This window comes from Ambystoma mexicanum, chromosome 5q, assembly GCF_040938575.1.
Source record: "Ambystoma mexicanum isolate Mex_15411 chromosome 5q, UKY_AmexF1_1, whole genome shotgun sequence".
Lineage (NCBI taxonomy): Eukaryota > Metazoa > Chordata > Amphibia > Caudata > Ambystomatidae > Ambystoma > Ambystoma mexicanum.
The window spans coordinates 1225692260-1225715721 of record NC_090933.1 but is presented as its reverse complement, the minus strand read 5'-3'; positions in this window follow the sequence as shown (position 1 = coordinate 1225715721).

Genomic DNA, 23462 nt, shown 5'->3' with positions numbered 1-23462 from the left:
TGTTTTATCAGTTCATTCTGCTCATCCCTTAGTTTAGCTAATCTTTCCTCCAAAATCTCTTCCTTCTGCCGTAGCAGCTCCTCTCCCCTCATTTCACTCTCTCTTTCACTATCCTCGTTTGTTTTCTTTACCGCCTCCCTTTCCTCTCCAGTTAGTGATCCTCGTAATTTCAACAATATCTGTGCAGCTACCCACTCATCGTTTCCTATCTCTACAGTCTGCTCTTCTCTCCTCCCGTCCCCCATTGGTATCTTTCCATGAGCCACATATGGTGGAGGGCTGTATGCCGGGTTTGAGTATCCTTCAGCCGCCCTTAACTGTCCTTTTATTTCTCCTAATTCTCTTAAAGGGTACAACCCTCCCCCCTCTGTTTTCACTCCCGGTGTTAAGGGTATCTCATTGCTCGGTTCCTGTTTTATGTCAGCTAATTTATCAACCTTTCCTCCACCCAGTTTTTCATTCCCCATATTCTTTGTTCCTTCACTCTCCTTTTCCCCATCCGTTCCTTCTTTCTTAATCTCCTTTTCTTCCGGTGTTTCCCCCATAGTGAACATTCCATTTGGTCCTGGTCTAGACCCCTGGAACATCCTCCATAAGTTAAACACCTCCACATGGTTTGCCAACTTCTTCCCCTTGTATGTATTGTGCAGATGGTTTAATAGTGAATGTTGGGCATATGGGTCAAAGCTACCATTAGGCGGCCATGGTGTCAACATTTTGTTGTCCGTCCCCTGGGTCCACTCTATGCTGTACTTAATTAACTTCTCCCTATGTGGTGGCAGTGTGGTGCATATATGTTGTAGTGGGGTAGTGAGGGTATTCCCCCACCCTCCCAACCCTCTCCCGTATGACATACTAGCGCACCCTTTCTTACCCTTCCCCTTGCTACCAGTTTGCAACATACAACCTTTTATTGCTTACCTTGCCCCGCAAGTGTGGGGACTTACGACAATCCTTTGACAAATTATGCAATGATAATAATCACAAAACAAAAAAAAAAAATTATAAAACAAATATATTTATGATGTTATATTATATTCCTTCCCCTACGGCCCCCTGCGGCCGAAGCGCACGCAGCCCCCTGCAGCTGCGTACCCCTTACGACGATCTTACACAGTCGTCCTTTTTCCCCGTTCTCCTCCCACCTTTACACTTGCCGTGGCCGGCGTTCTCCGTGCGCAGCCACGCCCCCTTCCCCTTCTCCTCTTTGATCCACTCGTTTATCGTTTATCTCCGTGTCCGCTCCTTTATCATGTTTCTCTTCCCCACCAATGTCAAACCCAAAGCTTCTTGTGTTCACGATATTTTACTAAATCCCTACTGGTGACGTCACCTATTTCTTCGAACTACTGGTATATTCGTGTTATGTTCTTTAAATTCAAAATACACTTGCAATCTACCCCGCTAACCCTACAGCTGTCTTCCTGTCTCTCCTGGAACAAGGTAATCTCATCAATACTATAACCGGACTGCGCACGCTGCGTCGCCTCGCGTGTGATACGCCCCTCAACAGGAGGGCTTAACCAGCCAATTATCTTCCGTTTTGGGCAACTACGTAACTAGCCACCGCCCACAGGGAAACGTCATCTACCTATCGAGTTTCTTGCTCGAACAATAGGGAACCTCATCTACCTATCGAGTTTCTTGCTCGAACAATAGGGAACCTCATCTACTCATTGAATGATAAATGTCAAATCGTAGGAAACCACACACACCCACCCTCACACGTAGTCGCGATTTAGGCCAATCAGTGTCTTTCGAGCGGCTGCACGTGATGTTTTCGTGCCCCGCCCCCCTCTTTCGCGTAACGTTAGCTTTTTGTTGCGAGCGTCTGCACGTGTTGTTCTCGTGCCCTGCCCCCCTCTTTCGCGTAACGTTAGCCACCTTCTCTCGCACTCAATTCACTACCATTCATTCCATTATCATCACTCAATTAAACCTTCACCCCACCTTTTTACAATACCTCCCTCCTCCCTTATTTACTTCCGCCCCCTCCCTCACAATTTCGCATTGCTTGTTGTGCGTGTCATGCTCACCAAGTTCCCTCGATGCAGGGCCGCTCGACTGCGTGCACCCCTCCAAGCGGCTCGCCACCTCCCCTCGTCTGGACCACGTCTGGACACTCGCCGACCGCGGGCGGGATACTTCTCAACCGGCTCCCGAGGGCCAATATCCGGATTGCGCTGTCCGGTCCTCTCGCAGCTCCGCGAGGCCAAGCGCGAGAGGTGAAGGACGGGAGTCTGGTTTTCCATTCTCCCACTTCACTCTGCTTTAGAGTAATGGTACTATCATTACATTCAAACCATCCACATTTCTTTTTTATATATGCAGTGTAGTGCCCTGAATTGGTTGTGGCTCCTGCGTGATAGATTATACCTATTGTTGTGAAGGTTTTCTTACCAAGTGATATTTGACCATGTGTGAATCCAGTCAGCTTGCAGTTGTTTTTGGTACCATCTGCATTGTAACGTAGAAGCATTAGTATTATGTATTTACTATGTGTTTGTATTACTAACGTGGAGCGATTATCTGAATTGCAGGTAGAGCATAATCAACCATGGTTTTCATTTTGTACAAGTCGCTGAAATGGAATGGATTCACAATTTGGTATTGATATATATATGAAGCGTTCATTGGGGATTTCTTCTTGTGTCACATTGTTGCAGAGAGTGCATGTATGTTTCCACATGTATGAAATCTGAAAGATTTCATTTATAGGTATGTTTTTGTTTTCCAGTACTTGTAGTAAGTACATTAGAAATTCTTGTGGATCTTCTTGTGAATTTATAGTGAATTTCACCATTCCAGCACAGTAGTCCAGTTGTTGTCTTATTCTATAAACACTATAAGTGTTGTCAGGATTGTTCGCTGCATTTCTGTGAAGTACTAACATTTGCAAACACAATGGGTCTGTACTGTGTAAGTAAATGTTGTCAACAATTGGTGGTAATTGAAATAGAATATTCATTGCTACATTTGCGTAGCAACTTACACCAACTATATTTGAGAATTTAAATGGTCCAAGTAGTTCTGTATCTAACTGCTTTTTTTGGAGTTTGTCTTCCTTCTTTAAAGAAGTACCTGGTTTACTTTCCCTAATTGATTCTTTTTTGCTTGTGGTACTTGATGGAGTATTAGTTTCTTTTATTCTCTTTGGAGGATTTGCAGTGACATCCTGTTGCATTTCTGTTTGATTTATTTTTCTTTTATAACGTTTTACTTTTTGTGGAACAGAATATGTGTTTAGGTGGGGGGTGTATAGTGAGCGAAGTCTATTGTATTCTAAAATGCAAGGAATATCAGCGTTTATTTTACTTGCATCAAAGTTGATTAGAAATAGACCGTCAAGTGTACGTAAGCGTGATAGTGCTACAAAGCTCATGCCTTCTTTAAAGACTGTGTTACCAATATCTATCATTGCTTTGTCTAGGGTAAGACCTTGTGATTTATGAATTGTGACTGCGTATGCAAGAGTTAGAGAAAATTGTTCTCTGCGTACATACATATCTTTGAAGAGAAGAAATCTAGCTGTTGAGCGTCCTATCCTTTTTACTTCTGAAAGTTTGTCAAAGAGTATATTGACAAACTGAATTTTGTTGTCGCGTGGGTATGTTTGAAAGCCAACAACTGTACCTAGTGCTCCATTAACTAGTCCTTGGTCCATGTCAAGGTTACGTTTAAGCATTACTCTGCAATTTAAGGATAATTTTAATATCTTTTCTAAGCCTGCTGTGTTTGAGATTGATTTTTCTAAACTATTTAGTCTTGTTGTGGCTTGGTCACACATGGGTAGTGTCATACCATGTACATCTAGTTTGTCTGTGGTGCTAATTTCCATGATTGGTTGCATTTCTTTACTTAGAATGATTTAAATGAATTTGAAACAGCTTGCAAGAGTTGGCATTAAGGCCATACAATTGACATTTTTGTGGGCTAATTGTTCCATAACATCTGTAGCACATGCATTATCGCCATGAAGTGCATTAATGTGCCGGGTTTTCAATATTGCTTCTGCTTCTTTAGAAAGTATACCAACTCTGATACTTTTTAAAATGTTGGCATAAATGAGATCTGCAGATTGCTGCATGTTTTCTGTTAATTCTCTGTATTGGAAATGTTGCCAAAGGTTGACATTTCCAATGCTGACAACAGTTTTACGGCAGAGTTTGTGTCCTAATGTTTTAAAAATAGGCTCACCTTTTACTGGTGTTAATTGAAGCAGATCTCCAAAAACAATAATGTGTTTTTGGAGCTCTTCATAGTCTGTTTTGAGTGTTTTTGGAGCTTTTCATAGTCTGTTTTGAGTACTTCTTGTAATCTGAGGTGAATCAAAGCTAAGATCAGGTTGGAGACCATGCTCACTTCATCTATTAGTAGCATTTTAATTTGTTTCAATACTCTGCGTAATTCCATCGCAGCTTCTGCAGAAAGTTTGTAATAGTCTAATTTGTTCTGGTGTTCTACTGGTAATAGTAGTAATCGGTGTAATGTAACACCACCCATGTTGTAGGCAGCTAAACCTGTGGGGGCAATGACAACAGCTGACAGTTTGTTGTTTGTCAGTTGTTGAAGGAACTTACTAATGATTTTGATTAGGAATGTTTTGCCAGAACCAGCTTCACCACTGACGTACAGTAGTATAGGTTTATAATTACGGCAGGAACATTCTTTATTTTCATGTTTTACACCATGTGCAATTTGTTTTGTTACTTCTTGAAAAATGCTACTTTGCTCATTGTTTAGTTTTGATTGTAGTATAGTTAAGTCTTCCTTATCTTCATACTGACACATGGTGTTTTCTACTTCTATCATAGCTAATTCTGCCTCATTTATTATTAGTGGTTCTCCCAATGGTTCTTGGCTTCCTGTTACAGAAGATTGACTACTGTCAGGAGTGTCCTTATCTAGTTGGGCTTGGAGTTCTTCTTTGTGTTGTTGTTCATTGTGCAACATTGTTTTGTACTGTGTAAAGTTTACATCAGTTATAGTGCTTTCATTTGCTTTGAAAGCATCCTCATATGAGTCATAGTTATCTAGTAATTGTTCTTCTTTTCTCCATGGTTTGAAGAGTTGTAGCAGGGACATGTAATATACTTCTTTATGTTGAGGAGTTTTTAATGACAATTTGATATGATTAATTACATTTGGTTTAGTTAGTTTAACTAAGCTGCCTTCGCAGTTTGTCACTCTATATTTACCTTTTTGTTTAATCAGGTTTCATATTATTTTTGTATGTGTAGTTTTGGGCTATGTGGTATAGACACATGTTTTCCAAAGTATTACTTCTGTTTGGGTAGTATGTGTCCAATAAATTGTTTTGTAAAATGTCTTGGCTGTTGGGATCATGTTTGGCTATTGTTTCAATATCTTCATATGATTTTAGAACTCTTTTTCTAGATTTAGCTGGACCAAGACTTAGCCATACTAAATTTTCAGATTTACCATACAATGCAGTACCAGTTAAACGATCAGTTGCTTCATATGATCCACATTCTCTATGGGTGAGCATTTTTATGCCCAAGCTGTATAATTTCTGAGATACTGTTTTTTCTGATGACAGGTCATTCCAGAGGTCTTGGAGCTCTGTCATTTCTGCTTTAGTTAAGTATGCTGTGACATATCGTGCAACTGCAGTAGAATTGTCTGCAATGTACTGCACATCTATGTTTGCATTCCATAAGTGGGCAATGATTGCATTATAATCATTGATATATTTTTCTCCTTCTTTTCTTTTTATGTAATATGTATTTTTAGGTGACTTACCTTTAACACTATGTCTAGCTGAACACATGAGGTTGTTCACTTGACCTGTATTTGTAACTAGTCTAGGGAAACCAAATCGGCATTTGGTGTAGTATTTCCCTTTGTTTTTCTATTTGCGACGACAATATTTTCCACATTTGTGTCTTTAAAATTGTAAAATGTGTGCATGAAGATCACTATTTGTGGCTTCTCTTGGAATTTCACAAGTGACATATTTTTCAATAAACTGTAAAACAGTGGCATCACTGTCTTGACCAATTTAGGAGCATCTTTAATCCATAAAAGCATGTGGATATGTGGTGCTCCTCTGGCTTGGTATTCTTTTCTCCAAAAGAAGTGTTGCACTTCTCCAAGGGGAGGAACAGTTTTATTACAAATAAAATGTAGCATAGCAATGAAGCAATGGTGAAAATATCTTGAAACATTAACAGGATCCTGTGAACAAAGTTCTCCAGGTGTTAGTATATCTATGTTTGTTTTTTTTTATTTGATATGCGTAGGAAATCATGTAAATCTTCCCATGCATATTCTGCACAACTTAATGTAACAAACCAAGTGGGTGGGCCAAGGTTTCTGATCATACAACGTACATCTCCATGACGTCGAAACCAGTACTCTTTAGTACCGCGCATATTTGCTAATAGATTTGTAATATTTGATTGTAAAACCTCATCCTTTTGTTGCACTTTTTCTAATAATTGTGTAGCTGTCATATTTTGAAAGTGTGATCCTGATTTTAATATGTGTGCAACTCCGTAACATAAAGTTGCTAGTTCACTTTCAAAGAGTAGGTGGAATATGTATTCCACATTTTGTCTAAATCTGGGATCTTCAGAATACATCCGTAATGAGCGGTATTCTGAAGCTGATATTTGAATAGGTCTATCATCATACCTTCCTCCTTTGCCAGTAGGAAAGAGTAGAGGAAAAGCACTTGCTGCTATACTTTTTTCCCATGTGCTGATTGGCGATCCTTTTGTTTGACGCATTTGGTAAGTTTCCAGTACATCTTCTACAGTGTCATTACAGTGCAAAGGATGAATTGTATAATGGTCTAAATTATTTGATATTGTAGCAGGATCTAGTAGCTCAAATTGACCAGCTTCTTGTGTTTCTTGAATTATTTCAGTTGTATCTTTCAAGTTTTCTTCAATATTAATTTCTTTGTAATATTCATTATTCTTTTTAAGATATTGGAAGGCTTGTCTAACTTTATATAAATCTACCAGCTGTTGCCATATTTTTTTGTCTTTTGCAGGTACTCCATTTACAAAGATAATTAAAGATTGCTGCATTGGACGTTGCACTCCTAGAGTATGCACATTTTCTTTTAGATCTAATGGTAAATAAACTACTTTTCCACGAATGCCTTTTACCAATTCAGAGGGAGGTAATTTTGCTGTTTTTGGTTGAAGGCGTATTATTGCTTGAAATGGGCGTACTGTTTGAATTATGATGCTCTCAAATAAATTAAGGGGGTAATTCATAGAATTCAGCGCACAAGTGGTGCACACGGCTGGCGCACAGTGTGCGCGTGCGAATCCCTGCGCCAGCCGCGTGCGCCAAAACCCATTTCCGCGCACAGCGTATTCATGGATTCCAGCTACCAAAACCAGCCGTGGCGCACAGTGGCGCAGCGACCCTGCAGCAGCGCCAGTTAAGCCCCCAAGAACGCCTCTCGCGCAGGGAAAAGCCATCAAAATCCCCAATCCAGCGCAAAGGGCTGCGCTAACCCTGTACCAGCACGGCAAGCGGGCTACGTGTATCACTGGGGTGCGCGGGAAGTACCTCACGTCATTTCAGATGGGTATGTGTATTTCAGGGGTGCGCGGGAAGTTTCACACGCGATTCCATCAGGGTACGTGTATTTCAGGGGTGCGCGGGAAGTTCCACACGCGATTTCAGCAGGGTATGTGTATTTCAGAGGTGCGCGGGAAGTTCCACACGCGATTCCATCAGGGTACGTGTATTTCAGGGGTGCGCGGGAATTTTCACACGCGATATCAGCAGGGTACGTGCATTCCAGGGGTGCGCGGGAAGTTCCACACGCGAATGTCCAGACTACGTGTATTTCGGGGTGCGCGGGAAGTTTCACCCGCGATATCAGCAGGGTACGTGTATTCCAGGGGTGCGCGGGAAGTTCCACACGCGAATGTCCTGGCTACGTGTATTTCGGGGTGCGCGGGAAGTTCCACACGCGAATCTCCTGGCTACGTGTATTTCGGGGTGCGCGGGAAGTTACACACGCGAATCTCCTGGCTACGTGTATCTTGGGGTGCGTGGGAAGTTTCACACGCGAAGTCAGCAGGGTACATGTATATCAGGGGTGCGCGGGAAGTTACACACGCGAGTCTCCTGGCTACGTGTATCTTGGGGTGCGTGGGAAGTTTCACACGCGAAGTCAGCAGGGTACATGTATATCAGGGGTGCGCGGGAAGTTACACACACGAATGTCCTGGCTACGTGTATTTCGGGGTACACGGGAAGTTTTGCACGCAATATCAGCAGGTACGTGCATATCAGGGGTGCACGGAAAGTATCACACGCGCTTCCATCAGGGTACGTGTATTACAGGGGTGCGCGGGGAGCACCACGCGTGAATTGCACGTGTGGGTCCTCCCAGGTGTTCCCTCTACACCCTCCACGGCCCCTGCAGGTGGCTCACACCACAGGTGCCTACCCTGCACATGTCCGGCAGGCACCCCATCCACCATGGCCATGCCCCCCAGCCAACCCACATGTCAACTTGCACTACTGCCCACCAACGCATGTCCCCCTGCACCCCCAGACACCAGGCGCACCCTCCACCAGGCCCCCACCCATGTCTCCCACCACCCCCACACCCCAGCAGTGCAGGGGCACCCTCCACCAGGCCCCCACCCATGTCCAACTCATGTCCCCACCACCCCCACCCCCCAGCACTGTGGGGCACCTGCCAGCAGGCCCCCACCCATGTCCAACTCATGTCCCCACCACCCCCACCCTCCAGCACTGTGGGGCACCCTCCACCAGGCCCCCACCCATTTCTCCCACCACCCCCACCCCCCAGCAGTGCAGGGGCAGCCTCCACCAGGCCCCCACCCATGTCCAACTCATGTCCCCACCACCCCCACCCCCCAGCAGTGCAGGGGCACCCTCCACCAGGCCCCCACCCATGTCTCCCACCAACCCCACCCCCCACCAGTGCAGGGGCACTCTCCACCAGGCCCCCACCCATGTCCAACTCATGTCCCCACCACCCCCACCCCCCAGCAGTGCAGGGGCACCCTCCACCAGGCCCCCACCCATGTCTCCCACCACCCCCACCCCCCAGCACTGTGGGGCACCTGCCAGCAGGCCCCCACCCATGTCCAACTCATGTTCCCAACCACCCCCACCCCCCAGCACTGTGGGGCACCTGCCAGCAGGCCCCCACCCATGTCCGACTCATGTCCCCACCACCCCCACCCCCCAGCAGTGCAGGGGCACCCTCCACCAGGCCCTCACCCATGTCTACCACCACCCCCACCCCCAGCACTGTGGGGCACCCTCCACCAGGCCCCCACCCATGTATCCCACCGCCCCCACCCCCCAGCAGTGCAGGGGCACCCTCCACCAGGCCCCCACCCATGTTCAACTCATGTCCCCACCACCCCCACCCCCCAGCAGTGCAGGGGCACCCTCCACCAGGCCCCCACCCATGTCTCCCACCATCTCCCACCCCCCAGCACTGTGGGGCACCTGCCAGCAGGCCCCCACCCATGTCCAACTCATGTTCCCCACCACCCCCCAGTACTGTGGGGCACCTGCCAGCAGGCCCCCACCCATGTCTAACTCATGTCCCCACCACCCCCACCCCCCAGCACTGTGGGGCACCCTCCACCAGGCCCCCACCCATGTCTCCCACCACCCCCACCCCCCAGCAGTGCAGGGGCACCCTCCACCAGGCCCCCACCCATGTCCAACTCATGTCCCCACCACCCCCACCCTGCAGCAGTGCAGGGGCACCCTCCACCAGGCCCCCACCCATGTCCAACTCATGTCCCCACCACCCCCACCCCCCAGCAGTGCAGGGGCAGCCTCCACCAGGGCCCCACCCATGTCTCCCACCACCTCCACCCCCCAGCAGTGCAGGGGCACCCTCCACCAGGCCCCCACCCATGTCCAACTCATGTCCCCACCACCCCCACCGCCCAGCAGTGCAGGGGCACCTGCCAGCAGGCCCCCACCCATGTCCAACTCATGTTCCCCACCACCCCCACCCCCCAGCACTGTGGGGCACCTGCCAGCAGGCCCCCACCCATGTCCAACTCATGTCCCTACCACCCCCACCCCCCAGCAGTGCAGGGGCAGCCTCCACCAGGCCCCCACCCATGTCTCCCACCACCCCCACCCCCCAGCAGTGCAGGGGCACCCTCCACCAGGCCCCCACCCATGTCAAACTCATGTCCCCACCACCCCCAACCCACAGCAGTGCAGGGGCACCCTCCATCAGGCCCCCACCCATGTCTCCCACCACCCCCACCCCCCAGCAGTGCAGTGGCACCCTCCACCAGGCCCCCACCCATGTCCAACTCATGTTCCCCACCACCCCCACCCCCCAGCACTGTGGGGCACCTGCCAGCAGGCCCCAACTCATGTTCCCCAGCCAACATGTCATCACAATCTAGATCCCTGGTCCCTATGGTCAGCCTCCAAATGCAAAACACCCACCCGAGTATTGCATCCACCCACTCAGAAATGGCAATTACATGACAGAACTCCAATTGCAAGTTTTGAAACAACCACATGTCCCTCACATACACCCAATGGGTGTCAGTGAATATCAAAACCCATATCATGATATGCATGAAACCAATGAGATGATACTACACATTGAAGTTCGATAAAAAAATATGTATTAAAGGAAACATAAATAGATCCAAAAATAAAGAAACAGAAATGGGAATGTACAAAAATGAAAAGAAGCATGTCCGTGAAAAAAAGCAAAACCAAAAATCATAATCCAAAGTAATGGTGTCCAAAGTCACTGTCCACAAAAGAAAATCCAATGGGAAATAATAATTGAAAGCCATTGCTCCATGGGTAAATTGTGAAAGAAAAATAAAATCCAACAGTGAACTATGTACAGACGAACAAGCCAGGGTCCATTATCCCAACAAAAGAAATGAAACCTATCTAACAACACTAATTAATAAAATAAACTATTTACAAAAAAGTGGCCAATGTCCAAAAGATCCAAAATAAATCAAAAAACAAAGGAAACCTAACACTACCTACATAACTATGTACAAGGGCAGCGGGCTAGTCTGTCGGCTCACTTTTGGATGTCCCGGGCCAGGGCATCATCGAACTCCTGCTCAATGTCCCGGAGGCGGTCCTCCTCCATGGCCTCGAGGGTCCGCAGGGCCGTCGACGTGTCCACCTCCAACCCCCTGCAGATTGCCTCGAGGCACTCGGCCCGCCTCAGGGCCCTCCGCATGGAGTTCTCCGCCCTGACCATTGTGAGCCGTGCCTCTTCCGCCCACTGCCGCTACGCATCTATGGCGTGGCCCAACTGCTGCCACACGGAAGACACTCCCTGTCCTGGGTCCTCCTGCCCTCCGGCCGATGCCTGCCCCTCCGATGTTGAAGGCCCCGAGCCTTCATGGCTCCCATCACGTTGCTGCTGCTGCTGTGCCTCTGCCCGTGCACTGCCTCCTGCTGCCTGCACATCCTCCGCCGGCTGGGGTGCAGTCGTTGATGTGGCCACCCCTGCTGGACGTCCGACTCCCGACTGTGGCAGGGATGCCTCCTCCAACAGCCTGGCCGCACCGTCAGAGGCAGCTCCACAGGGCACCCAGGTGACTGATGGGTGGGAAGATGGCACGGAGGACGACTGGCGCGTAGGGGGTTCAGTTGAGGAGGGGGTCGTAGCAAGCCCCATCAAACGGAGGAATCCGGCCTGGGTGACCTCTCCCAGCAGGCTGACGTGGTCAATGAGCCATTCGAGATGACGTGCAGTCTCCTCATGAAAAGACTGCAGGTCACCTCGCATGGCCCGTTGACGCAACGCCACACCAGTCAGGACAGGCTCAACCCGGACCCGGATAGCCACGTCCGCAGGCAGAGGAAGGCCAGTTGTCGTTTGCTAATCCAATGCCTGAAAACGGGTGTGGACGTAGGCATCCCTGCTGGTGCAAGATGATGCAGGGACAGGATCAGGGACAGGATTGCACACAGGCACCTCCGCGGCGGCCTGTGCTGCCTCCTGTCTCTGGTCCTGGACTGCACCACTAGCACCAGTGGGAACCCCACCTCCAGACCCCGTCTCTGTTGCTTGCACGGCCTCCTCCTCCACCAAACCCCCCACCAACCAGGATGACTCCGTGCCATCTTCCCCCGTTGGGCCCTGTGGGATCCCAGCTGCCCCTTCTGCTGCCGAGGAGTCCAACTCCAACCTCCGCCTCTTGGACCTCCCCCCGGCAGCTGCGGCCTGGGACGCGGCACCGGACTCCTCACTCCCCGACGAGATGACAACATGGGAGGGGAGCCGGGCCTTGCGTCTCTGGCTGGCGGTGGGATCCCCGCCGCTGTGCTCCACCGCACCTTCTCCGCCCTCTTCATCAGTTGATGCTGCAGACAGGGAGAAATAAAACACAGGCATCAGGGCACTGTACAATGGACACATACACACATGACAGTTGTACATGAGTGGCATTGGCAAACCTCAGACATGCCATCACAATCCCCAACACACATGTAATTTCAACTCGCACACATGAGCCATACCACAGCCATATCGCAACTGCCAGCACCATCCATACACATACAAGAGCATGAGCAGGCAAAGCTGAGCCAGACATCACATGCAACACAGGAAGTGCACCACGCATGTACACACACCACCACACTTGCATGCATGTGTACACCTCTGCCAAGTGTCACAGTGTTCAGATGGGCATCCATGTCACATCTGCCAATCAGGCTTCCACATCCCGCTGTCACATGCATCCATGTTGCATCACTGTTGCACCCTTATCAAATACACACAAATGCACATGTGGTGGTGTGTATACATGTGTGGTGCACTTCCTGTGTTGCATGTGATGTCTGGCTCAGCTTTGCCTGCTCATGCTGCTGTATGTGTATGGATGGTGCTGGCAGTTGCGATATGGCTGTGGTATTGCTCATGTGTGCGTGTTGAAATGACATGTGTGTTGGGGATTGTGATGGCATGTCTGAGGTTTGCCAATGCCACTCATGTACAACTGTCATGTGTGTATGTGTCCATTGTACAGTGCCCTGATGCCTGTGTTTTATTTCTCCCTGTCTGCAGCGTCAACTGATGAAGAGGGCGGAGAAGGTGCTGTGGAGCACAGCGGCGGGGATCCCACCGCCAGCCAGAGACGCAAGGCCCGGCTCCCCTCCCATGTTGTCATCTCGTCGGGGAGTGAGGAGTCCGGTGCCGCGTCCCAGGCCGCAGCTGCCGGGGGGAGGTCCAAGAGGCGGAGGTTGGAGTTGGACTCCTCGGCAGCAGAAGGGGCAGCTGGGACCCCACAGGGCCCAACGGGGGAAGATGGCACGGAGTCATCCAGGTTGGTGGGGGGTTTGGTGGAGGAGGAGGCGTGCAAGCAACAGAGACGGGGTCTGGAGGTGGGGATCCCACTGGTGCTAGTGGTGCAGTGCAGGACCAGGGACAGGAGGCAGCACAGGCCGCCGCAGAGGTCCCTGTGTGCAATCCTGTCCCTGATCCTGTCCCTGCATCATCTTGCCTACGTCCAGACCTGTTTTCAGGCAGGGGATGAGCAAACGACAACTGGCCTTCCTCTGCCTGCGGACGTGGCTATCCGGGTCCGGGTTGAGCCTGTCCTGACTGGTGTAGCGTTGCGTCAACGGGCCATGCGAGGTGACCTGCAGTCTTTTCATGAGGAGACTGCATGTCATCTCGAATGGCTCGTTGACCACGTCAACCTGCTGGGACAGGTCACCCAGGCCGGATTCCTCCGTTTGATGGGGCTTGCTACGACCCCCTCCTCAACTGAACCCCCTACGCGCCAGTCGTCCTCCGTGCCATCTTCCCACCCATCAGTCACCTGGGTGCCCTGTGGAGCTGCCTCTGACGGTGCGGCCAGGCTGGTGGAGGAGGCATCCCTGCCACAGTCGGGAGTCGGACGTCCAGCAGGGGTGGCCACATCAACGACTGAACCCCAGCCGGCGGAGGATGTGCAGGCAGCAGGAGGCAGTGCACGGGCAGAGGCACAGCAGCAGCAGTAACGTGGTGGGAGCCATGAAGGCTCGGGGCCTTCAACATCGGAGGGGCAGGCATCGGCCGGAGGGCAGGAGGAACCAGGACAGGGAGTGTCTTCCGTGTGGCAGCGGTTGGACCACGCCATAGATGCGGAGCGGCAGCGGGCGGAAGAGGCACGGCTCACAATGGTCAGGGCGGAGAACTCCATGCGGAGGGCCCTGAGGCGGGCCGAGTGCCTCGAGGCAATCCGCAGGGGGTTGGAGGTGGACACGTCGACGGCCCTGCGGACCCTCGGGGCCATGGAGGAGGACCGCCTCCGGGACATTGAGCAGGAGTTCGATGATGCCCTGGCCCGGGACATCCAAAAGTGAGCCGTCAGACTAGTCCGCTGCCCTTGTACATAGTTATGTAGGTAGTGTTAGGTTTCCTTTGTTTTTTGATTTATTTTGGACCTTTTGGACATTGGCCACTTTTTTGTATATAGTTTATTTTATTAGTTAGTGTTGTTAGATAGGTTTCATTTCTTTTGTTGGGATAATGGACCCTGGCTTGTTCGTCTCTACATAGTTCAATGTTGGATTTTATTTTTCTTTCACAATTTACCCATGGAGCAATGGCTTTCAATTATTATTTCACATTGGATTTTCTTTTGTGGACAGTGACTTTGGACACCATTACTTTGGATTATGATTTTTGGTTTTGCTTTTTTTCACGGACATGCTTCTTTTCATTTTTGTACATTCCCATTTCTGTTTCTTTATTTTTGGATCTATTTATGTTTCCTTTAATACATATTTTTTTATCGAACTTCAATGTGTAGTATCATCTCATTGGTTTGATGCATATCATGATATGGGTTTTGATATTCACTGACACCCATTGGGTGTATGTGAGGGACATGTGTTTGTTTCGAAACTTGCAATTGGTGTTCTGTCATGTAATTGCCATTTCTGAGTGGGTGGATGCAATACTCGGGTGGGTGTTTTGCATTTGGAGGCTGACCATAGGGACCAGGGATCTAGATTGTGATGACATGTAGGCTGGGGAACATGAGTTGGGGCCTACTGGCAGGTGCCCCACAGTGCTGGGGGGTGGGGGTGGTGGGGAACATGAGTTGGACATGGGTGGGGGCCTGCTGGCAGGTGCCCTACAGTGCTGGGGGTGGGGGTGGTGGGGACATGAGTTGGACATGGGTGGGGGCCTGCTGGCAGGTGCCCCACAGTGCTGGGGGGTGGGGGTGGTGGGGACATGAGTTGGACATGGGTGGGGGCCTGCTGGCAGGTGCCCCACAGCGCTGGGGGGTGGGGGTGGTGGGAGACATGAGTTGGACATGGGTGGGGGCCTGGTGGAGGGTGCCCCTGCACTGCTGGGGGGTGGGGGTGGTGGGAGACATGGGTGGGGGCCTGGTGGAGGGTGCCCCTGCACTGCTGGGGGTGGTGGAGACATGAGTTGGACATGGGTGGGGGCCTGCTGGCAGGTGCCCCACGTTGCTGGGGGGTAGGGGTGGTGGGAGACATGAGTTGGACATGGGTGGGGGCCTGCTGGCAGGTGCCCCACAGTGCTGGGGGGTGGGGGTGGTGGGAGACATGGGTGGGGGCCTGGTGGAGGGTGCCGCTGCACTGCTGGGGGGTGGGGGTGGTGGGGACATGAGTTGGACATAGGCGGGGGCCTGCTGGCAGGTGCCCCACAGTGCTGGGGGGTGGGGGTGGTGGGGAACATGAGTTGGACATGGGTGGGGGCCTGGTGGAGGGTGCCCCTGCACTGCTGGGGGGTGGGGGTGGTGGGAGACATGGGTGGGGGCCCGGTGGAGGGTGCCCCTGCACTGCTGGGGGGTGGGGGTGGTGGGGACATGAGTTGGACATGGGTGGGGGCCTGGTGGAGGCTGCCCCTGCACTGCTGGGGGGTGGGGGTGGTGGGGACATGAGTTGGACATGGGTGGGGGCCTGGTGGAGGGTGCCCCTGCCCTGCTGGGGGGTGGGGGTGGTGGGAGACATGGGTGGGGGCCTGGTGGAGGGTGCCCCTGGTGGCTGGGGGGTGGGGGTGGTGGGAGACATGGGTGGGGGCCTGGTGGAGGGTGCCCCTGCACTGCTGGGGGGTGGGGGTGGTGGGGACATGAGTTGGACATGGGTGGGGGCCTGGTGGAGGGTGCCCTTGCACTGCTGGGGGGTGGGGGTGGTGGGAGACATGGGTGGGGGCCTGCTGGCAGGTGCCCCACAGTGCTGGGGGGTGGGGGTGGTGGGGAACATGAGTTGGACATGGGTGGGGGCCTGGTGGAGGGTACCCCTGCACTGCTGGGGGATGGGGGTGGTGGGAGACATGGGTGGGGGCCTGCTGGCAGGTGCCCCACTGTGCTGGGGGGTGGGGATGGTGGGGAACATGAGTTGGACATGGGTGGGGGCCTGCTGGCAGGTGCCCCACAGTGCTGGGGGGTGGGGGTGGTGGGGACATGAGTTGGACATGGGTGGGGGCCTGCTGGCAGGTGCCCCACAGTGCTGGGGGGTGGAGGTGTTGGGAGACATGGGTGGGGGCCTGGTGGAGGGTGCCCCTGCACTGCTGGGGGGTGGGGTTGGTGGGGACATGAGTTGGACATGGGTGGGGGCCTGCTGGCAGGTGCCCCACAGTGCTGGGGGGTGGGGGTGGTGGGGAACATGAGTTGGACATGGGTGGGGGCCTGGTGGAGGGTGCTCCTGCACTGCTGGGGGGTGGGGGTGGTGGGAGACATGGGTGGGGGCCTGCTGGAGGGTGCCCCTGGTGGCTGGGGGGGTGGGGGTGGTGGGAGACATGGGTGGGGGCCTGGTGGAGGGTGCCCCTGCACTGCTGGGGGTGGGGGTGGTGGGAGACATGGGTGGGGGCCTGGTGGATTGTGCCCCTGGTGGCTGGGGGGTGGGGGTGGTGAGAGACATGGGTGGGGGCCTGGTGGAGGGTGCCCTTGCACTGCTGGGTGTTGGGTGTGGTGGGAGACATGGGTGGTGGCCTGCTGGCAGGTGCCCCACAGTGCTGGGGGGTGGGGGTGGTGGGAAACATGAGTTGGACATAGGTGGGGGCCTGGTGGAGGGTGCCCCTGCACTGCTGGGGGTGGGGGTGGTGGGAGACAAGAGTGGGGGCCTGCTGGCAGGTGCCCCACAGTGCTGGGGGGTGGGGGTGGTAGGGAACATGAGTTGGACATGGGTGGGGGCCTGCTGGCAGGTGCCCCACAGTGCTGGGGGGTGGGGGTGGTGGGGACATGAGTTGGACATGGGTGGGGGCCTGCTGGCAGGTGCCCCACAGTGCTGGGGGGTGGGGGTGGTGGGGACATGAGTTGGACATGGGTGGGGGCCTGGTGGAGGGTGCGCCTGCACTGCTGGGGGGTGGGGGTGGTGGGAGACATGGGTGGAGGCCTGCTGGCCGGTGCCCCACAGTTCTGGGGGGTGTGGGTGGTGTGGAACATGAGTGGGACATGGGTGGGGGCCTGGTGGAGGGTGCCCCTGCACTGCTGGGGGGTGGGGGTGGTGGGGACATGAGTTGGACATGGGTGGGGGCCTGCTGGCAGGTGCCCCACAGTGCTGGGGGGTGGGGGTGGTGGGAGACATGGGTGGGGGCCTCGTGGAGGGTGCCCCTGCACTGCTGGGGGGTGGGGGTGGTGGGGACATGAGTTGGACATGGGCGGGGGCCTGCTGGCAGGTGCCCCACAGTGCTGGGGGGTGGGGGTGGTGGGGAACATGAGTTGGACATGGGTGGGGGCCTGGTGGAGGGTGCCCCTGCACTGCTGGGGGGTGGGGGTGGTGAGAGACATGGGTGGGGGCCTGGTGGAGGGTGCCCCTGCACTGCTGGGGGGTGGGGGTGGTGGGGACATGAGTTGGACATGGGTGGGGGCCTGGTGGAGGCTGCCCCTGCGCTGCTGGGGGGTGGGGGTGGTGGGGACATGAGTTGGACATGGGTGGGGGCGTGGTGGAGGGTGCCCCTGCACTGCTGGGGGGTGGGGGTGGTGGGAGACATGGGTGGGGGCCTGGTGGAGGGTGCCCCTGGTGGCTGGGGGGTGGGGGTGGTGGGAGACATGGGTGGGGGCCTGGTGGAGGGTCGCCCTGCACTGCTGGGGGGTGGGGGTGGTGGGGACATGAGCTGGACATGGGTGGGGGCCTGGTGAAGGGTGCCCTTGCACTGCTGGGGGGTGGGGGTGGTGGGAGACATGGGTGGGGGCCTGCTGGCAGGTGCCCCACAGTGCTGGGGGGTGGGGGTGGTGGGGAACATGAGTTGGACATGGGTGGGGGCCTGGTGGAGGGTACCCCTGCACTGCTGGGGGGTGGGGGTGGTGGGAGACATGGGTGGGGGCCTGCTGGCAGGTGCCCCACAGTGCTGGGGGGTGGGGGTGGTGGGGACATGAGTTGGACATGGGTGGGGGCCTGCTGGCAGGTGCCCCACAGTGCTGGGGGGTGGAGGTGGTGGGAGAAATGGGTGGGGGCCTGGTGGAGGGTGCCCCTGCACTGCTGGGGGGTGGGGTTGGTGGGGACATGAGTTGGACATGGGTGGGGGCCTGCTGGCAGGTGCCCCACAGTGCTGGGGGGTGGGGGGGTGGGGAACATGAGTTGGACATGGGTGGGGGCCTGGTGGAGGGTGCCCCTGCACTGCTGGGGGGTGGGGGTGGTGGGAGACATGGGTGGGGGCCTGGTGGAGGGTGCCCTTGCACTGCTGGGTGGTGGGGGTGGTGGGGACATGAGTTGGACATGGGTGGGGGCCTGGTGGAGGCTGCCCCTGCACTGCTGGGGGGTGGGGTGGTGGGGACATGAGTTGGACATGGGTGGGGGCCTGGTGGAGGCTGCCCCTGCACTGCTGGGGGGTGGGGTGGTGGGGACATGAGTTGGACATGGGTGGGGGCCTGGTGGGGCTGCCCCTGCAATGCTGGGGGGTGGGGGTGGTGGGAGACATGGGTGGGGGCCTGGTGGAGGGTGCCCCTGGTGGCTGGGGGTGCAGGGGGACATGCGTTGGTGGGCAGTAGTGCAAGTTGACATGTGGGTTGGCTGGGGGGCATGGCCATGGTGGATGGGGTGCCTGCAGGACATGTGCAGGGTAGGCCCCTGTGGTGTGAGCCACCTGCAGCGGCCGTGGAGGGTGTAGAGGGAACACCTGGGAGGACCCACACGTGCAATTCACGTGTGGTGCTCCCCACGCACCCCAGTAATATACGTACCCTGATGGAATCGCGTGTGAAACTTCCCGCGCACCCCGAAATACACGTAGCCTGGACATTCGCGTGTGGAACTTCCCGCGCACCCCTGTAATACACATACCCTGATGGAATTGCGTGTGATACTTTCCGCGCACCCCTGATATGCACGTACCCAGCTCAATCGCGTGTGTAACTTCCCGCACAACCCCGAAATACACGTACCCCGCTCAATCGCGTGTGTAACTTCCCACGCACCCCCGAAATACACGTACCCCGCTCAATCGCGTGTGTAACTTCCCGCGCACCCCCGAAATACACGTACCCCGCTCAATCGCGTGTGTAACTTCCCGCGCAACCCCGAAATACACGTACCCCACTCAATCGCGTGTGTAACTTCCCGCGCACCCCCGAAATACACGTGCCCCGCTCAATCGCGTGTGTAACTTCCCGTGCACCCCTGAAATACACGTACCCCGCTCAATCGCGTGTGTAACTTCCCGCGCACCCCCGAAATACACGTGCCCCGCTCGCACAGGCCCAATTGCTGTATGTTGCCACTTTTGTAATGCGCAGGGACGCTACCGCCTGCCTTCGTGTGGCGGACGTGTTTCGGCTTGTGCGTGTCTTTGGCTGTGCGTAGCTTTGCCCTATTCGATTCCATGAATACGTGTGGTTCGAGAGCGTGTGGGCGTTGCGTCTGCTTCCCTGCATTACATCCCCAGTTACGCCCTTATTTTCGCGCGTTGTTCCCCATTCCACGCGTTACGCCCCGTGTTCCGCCCACTTTCTGGTGTATGCGCCGAGGTTGTGCGCTTTCACTGTGCGCGTCACGCACGCCTTTCAGGATGTTGCAGTGACGTGTGCGCCATGCACGGGTTTGGCGCACATCCCGAGGAAAACACGCTCAGGGACTTCCATGAACCGCACTCGTGCGCCTGTTTTTTTGTGCTTGCGCCTGCTTGCGCCTGCTTGCGCAAAGATTTTGGGCGCACGTTTGTTCCATGAATTGGCCCCTCAGAATCTTCATTGTCTTCTATTTTGTATGATAGGTCTACAGTTTTTGTGTTACTTTTATAAAAATTTCTACGGCAACATACACATACATGGTTTGGTACTTCAGCTGATGTACTTTTAAATTTTAGTATTTCTTTTTTGTATGTGTTTAGCAAAAGGTTGCCATGTGTAGAATTGTTGCTTAATTGGTTTAAAGCTATTTCATTCTGTAAATGGCTTTCACTTCCAAAATATTTTTTCTGGATATAGTGAATTTCTTCAAGTAGGTCTTTTGCTGTACCATGTAGAAGGATGTTATTTAACTTTGCTAGTGCTAAAGCAGGACTTTTAGCATAGTACAGTTTATAGACTAGATTTCTTATAGTTGAATGATGTGTTGATATCCTTTTGATATCATGTAAAGTGGTTTTACAAGTAGGTCCTGTAATGCAGGTCAATGAATGTCCTTGTAGTCCTGTGTACTTGCGCACTGGACAGGTATCCATATTTTGCAGTAATTTAATTTTGATTTTGTCTTTGCTTTTTACATATTTATTGAGGAATTGGCGTAAAGATTTGAAACATTGTTTGGGAATATTACACATTGACGTGCATGGCCATTTGTATACTAGACGTTCTGGGCATATTTTTGTAAGGAGTACTTCTTGTTCCATTATGGTATTATTCACTTTTTCATAACCTCGACCACTGCTATGTATGGCAATTGTATTTGTTTGCTTTTGTTTGTACGCTTCTTCATTAAAATATGGTTCTGTGCTCGTAGTGTGATTCCATTCACCTCCGCAGATACTTAAGAAGTTCTTTCTGTTGACATTTTGCTTATTGAGAAGTCTTTTTTGTAATTTAGTTATTAGTTTTGTTAGTGGTTTCATTTTGTTTAACAGTAAAATAAATAACTTTCTTTTGAGAAGAATTGCACTGTCCATCAACGCTTCTAAGATTAATTTCCTACGATAGGTTTTAAGCAGTGAACCTGATTTCTCTCCTGTTTTTATAAGATTTTGAAGGACTTTGTGACGGTACATTTTGGCTAAAATACTTTTCTTGGTATGCTTACTTTGCACTATATTAAAATTTGAAGAAGTAGTTTTATCTGTAGTGATAGCTGATTTTCTGTTAATTGTTTTTTGGTTTGTTTTACATTTTGATAGAGGAGGCAAAGTTTTTGTACTTGAAACTTCTTGTGTTTCACTAAATGACTGTATTTGCTGTTTTGTTTCAACTTTTTTTTACAAATTCTTCTAGAGATGGATGCTTATGTTGGACACTTTTATGTTCATTTGCTCTACTTTTGCGTTGCTTTCTACGGACTTGACTTTTGGTAGGCATTCTTTAGGGTCTGTTGAAAATAATAAAGAAGATATGGGTTGGAGTGTTCTGGAATGTATGTGTGCTGTGTGCATGAGTGTTTGAGTAAGATGATAAAGATATTTGTAATGGTGTGTGATTGTGTATTGGGAACTACAACTAGTAGGGATAGCTATTCTTGAATTTATGTGTTACTAAACTGGGGTTCAGATGACAAAAAAAAAGTAAGCTAGTGGTGTGGAAAAGTACAAATAGTAAATCTAATGTATACAATTAAAACAGTTGTTTCTTCTATAATATGAAAATTGTAGAAGTTCAGTTGGGTAATTTGTGTGTCCAAAAATAGGAATTTGTGGGCCATTCTGGCTGTAAATCGCTGTTTAAGACATGGAGATTTCTGGACAAAATGGTACACAATCTCTATTTTTAGGCACCGAAATAGCTTGTATTAACGTTATAGTATGTTTGAGTAATAATACAAATATTATGGTGATATACTACTTACTTTTTTTCTTAAATTAACAGGTAACTTCTTAGTTCTTCTTTGTTCTTCAAATTCGGCTGCTTCTTTTCAGGAGACTGATCTTCACTGCAATTGTAAAAGCTTCAAATTAGTAACTTTGTTTGTATATAGCGCTGTTTTTAATTTAGATATTGATTTTTTTAATTGAAATCCTCAGTGCCTTCTTTAAAACCATTAAACTAATTTATTTACATAAGATACATTGCATCAGTTCAGTACATATGATATGTTCTTAATGAACAAATTGTATTGAATGACTAACTGTAGCAAAAAGAAATATCTTTACTATGTCTTATGAATTTTATAATATACCAGTGAATACCACTATTTCTGTAGGTAAGATGTTCTAGGTAATAGCGCCTCAATGTCATGTCTAAATTAAAGTAATTAAGTAAATAAATAAATAAAAACAAAAAATATGAAATTGTATAAGTATTTTTTTTAAAGATTTAAACATAGATTGTGCTTGCATGCAATTTTGTTTGAATATATGTAGTGTATATATTTCATTTAAAAAATGTTAGTTTAACATGATTTGAGTGTGTGTGTATAAAGAATGTAAATAGTATAAAGGTTTATAAGTGATAGTTGATTTTAGGAAATTGAAAAAAATACAGTAAATTCATTTTACAGATTACACAAGCTAAAAGTCTGTTTGAAAATGTGTTCATCTACTGTACAGGAAATATGCATACCTGAAGTTTGTGTTCATGCATATGGATATGCATGGAGCTGCAAGTAGAAATCTTGGAGACTTGTACTGTATTTCTGGTAGATGGTGCTTGCCAATGATATGACACTTGTACTCAGAGAGATTCACAGTACATTTGCAGTGCTGATCTATGATGATGCAGTTAGATCTAGAGGTCTTGAATGTGATTGGTGCATGGTCATGTGATTTTTTAGCTACATCCAATGAGGGAATGGCAGAGAGAGTGAAGTGGAAATGGTAGAAGGGCTGTTCATGTTACGATATGTCCGCGGACATGGCGGTAGTTTGCGGACATCGGGAGTTACATCCGGGGATTTTTGGGTTCAGAAGTCATGCAAATGAGAATAAGCACTGAAAGGGATTGGTCAGGAAAGCTTAGTGGGTGTGTTGTGCCAGGAGAGAGTTTCTCAGATACTCTTTTTGCTGAGAGAACAAAAGATAGCTATGGCTGTGTGTTTCAGAAAACAGATTGTTTGGATTTTGGGAGATTCGTGGATACATTGGTTGAAGGTGCATGCAGAAAGCTGTGGAGTAGCTGTAGATCTTGGATTCCCACCTGTGGAAGTACACTGGCATGGAGTACGTGGAATGAAGTGGTTGGACTTGCTACCTCTCTGTGCTACTTTGGAGACAGAGCAACATCCAGACATAATTGTAATTCATTGTGGAGGGAACAGTTTAGGACATGTGACTGGAATTTTTTTGCAATTTGCTATGAAAGAAGGACTTGGGAAGGTTATGGACATGTTTCCTAATTCTCAAGTGATATTTTCACGGATTGCGCAGAGAC